Source organism: Lygodium microphyllum, chromosome 15 (genome assembly GCF_053477565.2).
Source record: "Lygodium microphyllum isolate KBCC chromosome 15, Lygodium_microphyllum_v1.1.10, whole genome shotgun sequence".
Lineage (NCBI taxonomy): Eukaryota > Viridiplantae > Streptophyta > Polypodiopsida > Schizaeales > Lygodiaceae > Lygodium > Lygodium microphyllum.
In genome coordinates this window covers 8294855-8307373 of record NC_141149.1, presented here as the reverse complement: position 1 = coordinate 8307373, position 12519 = coordinate 8294855, and positions in this window count along the sequence as shown.

Genomic DNA, 12519 nt, shown 5'->3' with positions numbered 1-12519 from the left:
GAGAACTCGCTAAATCAAAATCATGATAATTAGCAAGAGGTTTTTTTCCCTGCCAGACCATTCTCTTCTTTGGTCTTTGAACAGGCTTTGATGCCTCTTTCTTGGCTTTTGCCTTCTTCTTTGGCAAATCCTTATCCTTCTTGGGGTTAGTTTTACCCTTGATGGCTTTAAGAGATTTGCCTTCCCATGTCAAGATTAAGGACTTGTGTCCCCTTATCATCTTGATTAGGGTCTCCCTTGACAGGTTTTATATTGTCTTTGTCAATGTCTTTACCTCTCACTCCATTGCCACTATTAGGCAACTCCTCTACAATGGCTTTTCCTCTTTGTAATATTTGTCTTGGTCCCTCATCTTGTTCGAGATTATTTCCTTTGTGCTTGATGGTTTACGAGACATGGCTGTTTACTTGCTTGCTAGAGAGACCAATCTTGCTCCAAAAGGTACTAGCTAAGTTGCCAAACTTTCTGCATATATCACATTTAACATTTGGACAATTCTTGGGAAAATGTTGGCCACCACACCACTTACAACCGAATCTTGAGGGGTCACCCTCTTCAAGGTGTTGAATCCCTATCAAATTCTGCTACTTCTTAAGGAAATTGACATCAACATCTATTTGCCTATATTGTTTGGTGATCATGTTAGTATAGTGGTTCATCATATCCTTAACTTTGCCAAGGATATTTGAGTCACTTGACTCATAGCTGCGATCATTTACTTATCATTCCATTGGCCTAACCACTTGATTAGGAATTGGATGTTTATTTCTAGAAACAACATTAACACCATATTAGAGATTTTGGGAATTTTCCAAGTCCCACTTTGAATGAATATCTTACTTTTGTGAATGAAAGAGAGCACTATGTTTATATTTATCTTTAAAGGGCACTTTGTATGTTACAAATATGAGATCACACATCTTGAGAGCTTAAATGATGAATGTAAGCTATGTGGCTGTTACGAGATTTGGATTTCACCTCTATCTTTTCTAGTATACTAACAAAATATGATGTTGTATGGTGGTGGAAACATCAAGGAGGCTTAACTAGTATATACCTAGGAAATTTCCAAGTTTAATGTAAGAATACAAAGGTTTGATGGGGTGGAGAGAGAATTTAGAATACAAGAGCCTTAAACATTGTATGAAAATATATTATCATGGTCAAAATTTATAATGCTATGGATTTGAAGATAGTATAATATGAGTTTTTTCTTTTAGATATAGCATCATTTAAAGTGACATGTATAAGTTTCATGAACTAGAACCTTAAAAGAGTCACCACTAACTAGGTGTGGTTTAATAACTTGATCTAATACCATATCGCAATAAGTTTGGATAACCTATGATGTGATGGTTCTTTTTTTGTGTAAACCAATAGACACAAGTAGGTCAAATAATTGCTCATTCCATTTATATTTTTTGTATGTATATGCATGATATATAAATATATTTTATTCAAATTTTCTATCTATCTTGACAATATATGGACAAGATGGATATTGACTTTGGCCAAAATTAACTAGCTTCACACTTTAACTAGCTAAATGAATTTTCATATCATAAAATAAAGATTTATATACCAAGCTAGAAGTTTATGATTTTTCTAAGACTAAAGATTTAACCTTTGACCAATGGTTTGTGTTTCCAAAGAAATAGACATAAATTTTATTATCAATCAAGACTTATTTGTTAGCTAAGACATAAAATACAAAATTGGACTTAAACCACTTTATAAGAATTTTCAACACAATTAACTAATGTTATTGAAAGAATAAAAAACATTAAGTAGATTCTCTCATTGATATTGGTGGCATTTAAAAACACCAAGGTAACTACACAAAACACTTTAAATTTTTAACAAGCATATATTTTATAGCCATGCAAAAGCCCTTAATGTAAGGGATATATTTACTATGGAAGTCAAAATTAGTCTATATAGAGTCACAGTCTTGTTGCATCATGTATATTGGAAAAATACAACTTTTGTAGATAGCTGCACTACCATTTATGAAATGTTTGTGATATCCTAACTCATGAGCAAGTTACATTGCTTCTATATCTTTCAAAGTAGAGACTAAAGGATTCTGCTTCAACATGGATAATTGTGAGTTGTTCAATGTAAATGATAGACGATGTGAGGCATTTGTTGAGTATGCTTGTATAGTAGATGGTTATAAAGTACAAAATAGGATTTAAACCACTTTATAAGAAATTTCAACACAATTAACTAATGTTATTGAAAGAATAAAAAACATCAAGTAGATTCTCTCATTGATATTGGTGGTGTTTAGAAACACAAAGGTAAGTACATAAAACACTTCAAATTTCTAACAAGAATATATTTCATAGCCATACAAAATCCTTTAATGTAAGGGATATATTTATTATGAAAGTCAAAATTAGTCCATATAGAGTCAGTGCCTTCTTGTTACATCATGTATATTGAAAAAATATAAATTTTGTAGATTTTGTATAAAACATTTAGGTACACTACCATTTATGAAATGTTTGTAATATTCTAACTCATGAGCAAGTTGCATTGCTTCCATATCTTTCAAAGTAGAGACTAAAGGAGTTTACTTCAACATGGATAATTGTGAGTTGTTCAATGTAAGTGATAGACGATGCGAGGCACTTGTTGAGTATGTTTGTATAGTAGACTATCATAAAGTAAAAAATAGGATTTAAACCACATTATAAGAAATTTCAACACAATTAACTAATGTTATTGAAAGAATAAAAAACATCAAGTAGATTCTCTCATTGATATTGGTGGTGTTTAGAAACACCAAGGTAATTACATAAAACACTTTAAATTTCTAACAAGCATATATTTCATAGCCATGCAAAAGCCTTTAATGTAAGGGATATACCTATTATGAAAGTCAAAATTAGTCCACATAGAGTCAGCGCCTTCTTGTTGCATCATGTATATTGGAAAAATACAAATTTTATAGATTTTGTATAAAACGTTTAGCTGCACTACCATTTATGAAATGTTTGTGATATCCTATCTCATGAGCAAGTTGCATTGCTTCCATATCTTTCAAAGTAGAGACTAAAGGAGTTTGCTTCAACATGGATGATTGTGAGCTATTCAATGTAAGAGACAGATGACATGAGGCATTTGTTGAGGATGTTTGTATAATAGATGGTTTCTTGAAGAAAGAAGCAATTGAAGATTGAACAAATGTACCATCTTTATCAATCATGGTCTCGTGCGGTGCTGATGATGAAGATGAAATACCATCATTCTCTGCTCTAGTCCATTCATCAATGACAACCTTGAATTGAGCATACAATTCATGTCCATATTGAACTGGATCATGTCCATATCGATCAAACTTGATGACTTCACGTGCATCATGGTATTTGCTTAAGCGAGTCAAGTATGGTAGAAGTTCTTTGATCAAGATAGAGTCTTCACGATCAATATCAAATGTTTTTGGATAAATGCAATTCTCAACAGGATTTGGACATCCTTTGTAAGGACTATTATCTATGAGAATAGTCTTGGTATGCTGACAAACATCTCCATATTGATCCCATACATACTTCATAGGCTTGAACATTGCTTCTACTCCCATCTTATCTGGCCTATATATGATTTTGAGTCGATGTCTATGACATTGTTCTTGGCCCCAAATCATGAAGAAAGGATACTTCCTTTTTGCATGGATCTCCAAGCACTTAATAACTGCCATGACATTCTTATGTAAAGCTGTTGACCAAACTCCCACTTGGAATCTTGCAAATAAGGCTTCAAGAAACTCCATACATCCTGGTCGAAGAACAAGCCATTGCTTTCCCATTTGAAAGCTTTGAAACCTTTTAGACTTAGCAAAGCATCGGTGTAAAAGAAGACCATTGAGATCAAGTATTACACATAGTTGTGTTGCATTTCTTATCAAGGAAACATCAATCACATCATCGTGCTCTACTATTGTTGAATCTGCTAGATATCCAACCATAGATCTCTTAGTTGAAGTTACAAAGAAGAAAAAGAAGCACATTAGATTCATTTGCTTCCTCATCATTCTACCTAATGTTTGAGCTATAAACTAGTATAGAACACTAAAGTAATTTAACTTCACATTGATAAATACATAAATAGGCACTACTTAAAAAATGATGTCTTAAGAAAAGAGACAGTTGACCATGTGGTCAAATCTAATCAAAATTAATATCATGAGGTGAAAAAAATATATATGACAAATTTTTTGAAGTAAAATCTATTCTAATAAAGTCATTTTTCCATACCTACTTTTTATCGCTAGTTATAAGTATACTTGAGATACTAACAATAGATGCTTGTAATTAGTTGCATAAATTATATTATCATTATAATATTTAACATACTCAATTTTTAAAAAGGCCTTCAAAATGGCATGTACAGAGAATATGTTTATTAGTCCTAATTATTAAAAGAAAATTTAAGCATGATACTTTTGACCATGTGACCAAAACTATGTCATATATAAGTGACACATGACAATTTAATTGAGATAAGTTATACTCTATTTGAATAAGTTTTCATAATTTCTTCTTAAGGACTAACCATTTTATTTTTGAACTAGTTATATCCTATAGATATTTAAACTCACGAATTGTAACAAGGATTTTACCTTAATATTCCATATACACATCTCAAAATATACATTGGAGAGAAATCTTTGTTGCAATATTTATAACTGAGGTAAAACTCCTTTGGGAGGTGCAATGAATATTTTTTGGGGTGTGCAATATATTGTTGGCTTTCTTATCCTAAGGTACATGCATAGACATACACTAGTGATGTAGTAAAAGAGGCTATAAGAGATAAGAGATTTGACCATGTGGACAAATCTAACCAAAACTAACATGACAAGATCATAACACAATACATATAAGAGTTTAATTGAAATAAGATCTAAAATAGACTTAAGTAAATTTTTCATAGCTAGCTCAAACTTTTCATTATGATAAGTATTCTTACACACTAGATTACAATTAAATAGTTATCCTTACAAAAGATTATAAATTTTAGTGAGCTCTTTAATACCGATTTGGTAAAATATTTACTTAAATAGATTTTTAAAACCAAACATGCTTGGTACCTTTTATAAATAATTAAAAAACCAAAGACATAGTTTCTTTAATTAATATCATCAAAGAAAGAAAATATTGCAAATGATAATGGAAGTAACTTCTCAAGAAAAAAATTCAAAATTACATCAATGTGTCTTCCTTGATGAAAAGAGAAGGAACGGAGTTTAAACACCTGAAGTAGCCCTTAATTTCTCTTTCATAATTAGACTTGCTATATCTTGGCTTGATTCTTCTATGCCCTCGGGTGGTACTTCAAGAACTTGAACTTCAGTAGGAGGAACCTCTTGGGAGTTTGAATTTTGTTTGGCACTCTCATGGATCCTCCACAATTGTGCTTCAACCTCTCTTTGCTCTTGAGTGTTGCAAACCACTGCAATAGTCTTCATATGATTCATCAATGCCACCTTAGATGCAAGTCCACCTGCATATACATCAAATACAACCTCATGAGCATCATTGAATGCTTTGATTGTAGTTTCCATAACTTTCATTTTCTTTCTCAAAACGGCCTTTGCAATCATTTGTTCTTCTTCAAGATCTTCATCATTGCACTCCTTGTCCAAGCCTTCAAAGTCCAAAATGGAAGGCTTGTTGACATTGTTTATATATCGCTCAAAATTGATGAAGCTTTTCTCCATGGTCACTAATGTCAAAACCACAAAAGAATCTATAGATCCAAAAGCAACTGTTCTATCCATTGGTAGGAAGTCAACACTACCAGCAGCATGCGATACTTGCAAGAAATGCTTTCAAGAGCATTTTCCAAAGCTGCCATTTGCTTTCGATCAAGAAATGATAACAACATGAATTTTTTAGGTTCACATGTCATTTGTAGTAGAGTGGATGCAACCTTTCCAAACTTTATAGAGTCCCATTTCATTCCCTCAACCCCATTTGCTGCATCTAGAACAACAACCCCAATGGTAATTGGATCTTTGTAAACATTATGTATAAGATCAAAGGTTTCTAGATTGCATTCGACAACATATACACGCCAAGGGGAAGTAGTGGAGGATTGAAAAGGATTTTTCTTTTTTCCAATTAGGAAGTTCACAATATCTTTTGCTCCATTTGGTAGGGACCCTGCATCAGCTCCACGTGTGAGCTTCTTTGATACCCAATCATTGCAAATGCCTAAAATCTTTGTGTAGACTTCATCATTGATATCATAATCATCAACAAGCTCTTCCCAAGTCTTCATCACATCGCTACTTTCTGGAACTGAAGCATTGAAAAGAGTGACTAATTCCTCCTTTAGGACCCTATCTTGCTTGATTTGCTTAGCCCTTGTTTCCATGTCAATCATATCTTCCTTATCCCATTTGTTTCTAAGAAAAAGGATATGACCTTCATTTATCTCCTCTTGTAGTGTAAGGATATCTCCATCCTTTAAACCCATAAGGCAACGAAATGCAGCAGGAGAAGGTTGCCTTCCCTTTTTTCTCGAACTATCCTCTTGGGATATAAGTTTACCTCTAGAGTATCTCTTCATGATTTTGATCCAACTATCAAATATTTCTTGGGAGCTAACAATCATATGGCAATCTCTAGATGCACAATTTTCTCCAATGTATGCCACAAATCTCTGCAAAAAAAAAAATCAAAATAGTGAGCATAGAACAAAAGAAAGAGCATCACACTAATCTTCACAAAAAAAGAAGGTAAGCTTATATGTGATTACCTGCCATGGTACTCTTTGAGAGCTTGTCTTAGAAAGCCCTTATTGGGGTTTTGGTGGAGAACCAAATGCTAGCCATTGATCTCTTAATTGTTGAAGTTGCTCAACATAAGGTGCATTCTTCATAACATTATGTGATTCCATATTTGTCATTCATGAAAGCTCAATGCACATATCCGCAGGACAATCAACTAATATTCTAGCATTTCTTGTGGTGTATAAATGCTTGGTTGCTAGACAACGTGTAGTATTACTCTGAATATATATCTTTGCTGCATGAATTGAGTGAAGCCCTAATATAATCCAATAACTATAAGTGTCCAACTTATTAGCATCCACCTCATCACGATGCATGGGTCTCTTCTCATTGTTGTCTTGTACAAAAGGCATAAGATATGCTGTTGTTGCTGGGTTCATGGGAGTCTTTATGAAAGATGTGGTTAGCTTCTCTACATAATCCCAACATAGTGACCTATAAGTATACAAAGGAGGTTCCTGATAACACCTATCAACGAGAATAGAAAATTGTGTTGTTGGACCAAATGGAAAGAATTTTTCAAACATGTGAAATCTTGATTCTTCCTTCTTACCCTTCTTCTTAACTATTTCAGGAAAATCGAATGTTCTTTCTACTCCCTTGACCTCAAGAGAAATTATTGGCTTTGTAGGTGTAACTTCTAACATGGAAGGTAAAGTGACATCATTCTTAGTAGTGTTAACAGCCATACTAACAACAAGAGCTTGTGACAAGGAACTTTTTTGAGGTGATTTTGACTTTGAGCTTGTGGGATTCCATGAATTATTTTCTTCTTTAGGAGAAGGTGAAGATCTCAAGTCTATTTGTTTATCTTGGAGCTTCATTCTTTTGTTGGGGCGATCACATTTTCTTGATAGGGAAAGTAGCTCACTATTTTGAATAGCTTGGAATGCTAATATAATGTCTTATGTGCCCTTTACCTCCTCAAATAAGGTCCATCCCATTGTTTTCAAAGAGTATTCTTCATCCTCTTTAATACGGGCAAAGTGAAATGACAAAGGATCAAGTTTGTATACTACATTTTTTCCCTTGATCTTAACAAGATTACATGGTATTCCCTCTTTTCCAGCACATCCATCTGTTATCTTCTTTATGACACCATCTTGTTGAAAAAATGCAATATCACTCTTCAAAGTGAATAAGAGAACATTGTCAGCCCTTTTTCCTTGACTATCATAAACATCCACATACCATGGATACACAAAACCACCACTAACTCCATCAATGGTTTGGGTCTCCTTTTTGGATGTGCTATCCTTCTTTGCTATTGAATAGTTCTACAAAGAGAAAAAGTTGTTAGAAAAAAGTGGATTTAAAAATATTCAAAATTCACAAAACCCAAATAAATGTATAAGATTTCCAAGTTGAAAATTGAAAAGACAACAACATAAGATTTTACGAAATACAAGACAAATGTACTGTAAAGAGACTCTTCCATAAAATGAAATATTGAAATTTGAGATTAAGTGTGGTATGAGATCCAACCATAAATATGGGCTTAACCAAATGGTCAAGTGATAATGAAATTTTGAGTGTGAGTGTGGTATGAGATATAGTGAAAAGTCATTATGGTTATGTAGAAAATGTCATGGATGATTTTGTCCCTAAGTTAATATTGGATTTCTTCTCCATGTAAGTTTCCTATGCAAGGATCATACTTTAGGAACTTTGCTAAGATTTTTGGCCATGTGGTCAAATACTATTTAATCAAAGAATGAGATTTAGTCCAATATGAGATCCACCTATATATCAATGTGGTTATGTAGCAATCTCACAATTCCATTTGGCCCAAAGTTAACATTTTAATTACTACACATGTAAGTTTCCCTTGAAATGAGCTATATTGTAGAAACATTGTCATTGGTTTTAGCCATGTGGTCAAATCCTATTTAGTAATAAGACTTATCTATCAGATTAGAAACTTTGCCATGGTTTTTTACCATAGGGTTCTTAAAGGCTAGTTAAAGAGAGGATGCGGTTTATTGTGATATGAGATTCACATATAAACAAATATAGCTATGTAGCAAATCCCATAGATATCAATATAAGATAAAGTGAAAAACACTTGAAAGGTGGATATTTGACCTCATGGAAAAACCTACAAGATAACACGATTTCTATAAACTAGTTTTAACCATATGGCCAAATCTAGTTTCACAACCATATGAAGAAAGTGATTCATTTGTTGTAACATGCTATGAAATTGGATTTGACTATATAGCCAAATATTGTTTTATAATGGAATGAAGAAGTGGTCTCATGGTTTGCAAGATTTATGAGATTAGATTTGATCGTATGGCTGAACAAAACAAGAATGTGGGATTCTTGGATACTAGCATTGATAACAAAATGAAAGATTTGACCATATGGCCAATTTTTATTTTGTAGTGGAATGGAAAAAGTGGCTAATTTGTGGTAAAATGATATGATATTTATAGGAAGTTATGAAAAATTGAAATGAAAGAAATGATTAATGAAAACAAAGTGGTTTGTTTGTTGCACAACAAGTTTTGACCACATGGCGAGACTTCCTATAAATATAGTAGGTAATCAAAGAGTTCCAAGTAGAACATGGTCTTCCTTTCTTGGAGATAATATAGAAGATGTTTTTCTTAGAACATTTTTCCATACAACCAAATCTAGCATACCCAAAATTTGTGTGATTGAACCCACTATAGATTTAGTCTTAATTTTTTAGGATCAAATTCTAAAAAAGTGGTTTGTTTGTTGCAAGACAAGATTTTACCACATGGCCAAATTATAGAAAGTAAGGAATTCTAAGTAGAAACTAGCCTTTCCTTTTGGAAGTAAGCAAGGGTTGATAATATAAGAAATAATTTGACCAAATGGTAAAATGTCATTCTTATAGTAAAATGAACAAAGTGCTTGATTGGTTGCAAGATATTGTGATACTACAAGAGTCCTTATTTTGGCCAAGAGATAGCTTAAAGAGAAGATTTGGCCACATGGCAAAATCTCACAGTATATTGGAAAAAAAAACATAGATTACTTCTTATATTTTAAGAAAAGATTTGACCTCATGGCCAAATCTCAGATTGTATTGAATAAAATAACAGAAAGTACTTCTTATATTGCAAGAAATTTTTTGACCATATGGTCTAATCTATAAATTTATGAAAGATCATGGTATGTGTTGTTAGAAAATCAAATTACATCCTATGGCAAAAGCATATTGAGTATTTGTAAGTATTGTATAGCCATATGCTTATTGCAAAATTATAAAGAGTGTAACCATAAAATCTGATGGTAATGCTTTTACTATGAAAATACAGTATAATGGAAAGTTCTATATAGTAAAGTATAATACAATGTATAATAACTTGATAAAATGCTCTAATATTACGGAATGATACAACAAATATAAGGCTAGGTTTAGCCTTGAGGCAAAATCTTGAGGTATATAGCATCACAAAATAGAAAGAAAGGCTAGTATTTTGAAAGCACTCATCATAGATAAAAGCATTGCACAAACCATTTATTCCATATTCACATCTAAAAGACTTTTTTCAACATTACACAAATCATATACTTCATATTCACAACAAAAAGAGTATTTTCAACAGTGCAAGAAGTCATGTTTTCAATATTGACGTAGAGTGAAGCTATCACTTGCAAGGTAGTGGTTGGACAACAAAAAATGCAAGCACTCCAGGAGATCAATCAAGGAATCGAGAAGAAGAAGAAGACATTGAATTCTCAAGAGTGAGCGCCTAATCTCATTGCTACAGAAATACATATACAGAAATACATATTGCATTTAGTTTTCAGATATGATTCTTATTTAGAAAATGCTTTTGGTGTTTGATCTTAATATTATTCAATACTAATCATAGAAAAGAGTAGTAGTGTGATTTGTAGTAATTGTATGGATTGAAATGGTCATAATCAATGTAGTCTAACTCAAAATCAGAAATGAAGTAGGGAAAAGTTAAAAACCTGTTGTAATTAGTAGGTCAGTAATGTGTGCCAATGTAACAGAAATCACCCGTGAAGTAGGAGTAGGCACGGTGTGGACTGGCGATCATTCACTACCTTGTTGAATTGCTGCAGCCTTGGAGCAAGATTTCTGATTTGAAGACGCACGTAGTTTTGGTCATAATACCCTGATTCGAACCAGAAATTGCACTGCAAAATTTGTTTCAGTTTGAGAAAATGAAACAGTGGAGAGTAGTTGAAGAAATACCCTGATTTGAACCAGAAATTGCACTGCACAATCTGTTTCAATTTGAGAAAATGAAACAGTGGAGAGTATTCAAAGAAATACCCTGATTCAAACTAGAAATTGCACTGCACAATCTGTTTCAGTTTGAGAAAATAAAACAGTGGAGAGTAGTCAAAGAAGAGGAGGGGGATAGAACTGCCAAAGATTAGGGTTGCAACACTTGTAGTAAGAGAGGGGCGATAGGAGCAAAGATAAATCTAGAGTGTATCATCATCCAACTTCTTTATTGATGTAGAGAGTCAATGTGATTTGAGTCATTACTGCTAGTGTCCGTAGCATAGATGGTCCAAAAATACTAAAATTTTGGACAATTTCAGCCTATTATTTATTGAAAATATCCTAAAAAGCTAGAAAAACTTCTAGATTAGAATGGTATGCAAAAAGCAAGTTGCTTTTTCAATCAGTTTTGGATTTTTTATAAAAAAAGATAGATGGGCAAAATCGCGTGGGCCGCGATCACTGTTGACAGGATGAAAACTACACTTTGAATTGGAAGAAGAAGAAGGAGTGAACAGGGATATTCTGGAGTAGGTGTCCTAAGGTTTTACCCCCCTTTTGGAGCCAATGGAGCTGTCAGATTTGGGTTTCAAGCAACACAGAAGGAGATGCTATTTTGATGCACATTTTTGGTCTACAAAGGAGCTCCAGAGAACTAATGTCTGGATATTGCTTTTGAGTAGTGCCAGACAAAGGATTTTGGGTTCTGTCAATACATATTGATTCAATTCATTGTGCTTTGTCTTTGTCGTGTTTACCTCTTGTCAATTCTTTTTCTTCCCTTCCATATATTCTCTCTACTTCCTTCTATCTCTGATCCCCAGTGGATATGACCTTTCAACAAAAATCCCTTCGACATTGGTGAACCAGACATGAAAGGTCGTCGCAAAGGAAAGACAAGATGGGGGAACATTCGAACACAATTTCCAGTGATGTTTTACAGTAGTTGGTGCAAAATATGAATGTGCTTATGCAGGTACAAAAATAACATGTGATGCAGGCTTCTGTACAAATAGAAAGTGTTGTGATGAATCCTTTGCAAGTAGTTGAGCATGAGATGAAGTTATTCAATGGTAGGAATGTATCTGCATATGTACATACCTATGCTCAAAAGATGGAATTATTTGATGTGACTCAACTTGCATGGAGCCGATATTTTGTACATATTACTATATATGAACTGAAAGTGTGAATTATTGAATTATACATGTAGGATGCTGACCGTGTAGCTTTCCAAAAGACACTCAGGGAAGAATTTTACATTGAGGATACCAATTTGATTACGCGCAAGACTTTTCAGGAGTGGGTTTTACAACTCAATAAGGGTCTTGTGGCTATAGAATTGTTAAGAGAATTTGAAAGTCGATTTGAGTAGTTAGATCTTGCAAAACAACAAGCTCTTTCAAGTCATAAAATTGAATTGTTTCTACAAGCAACAGATCTTGAGCTTCAAGAAAAACTTGATGATTTGCTA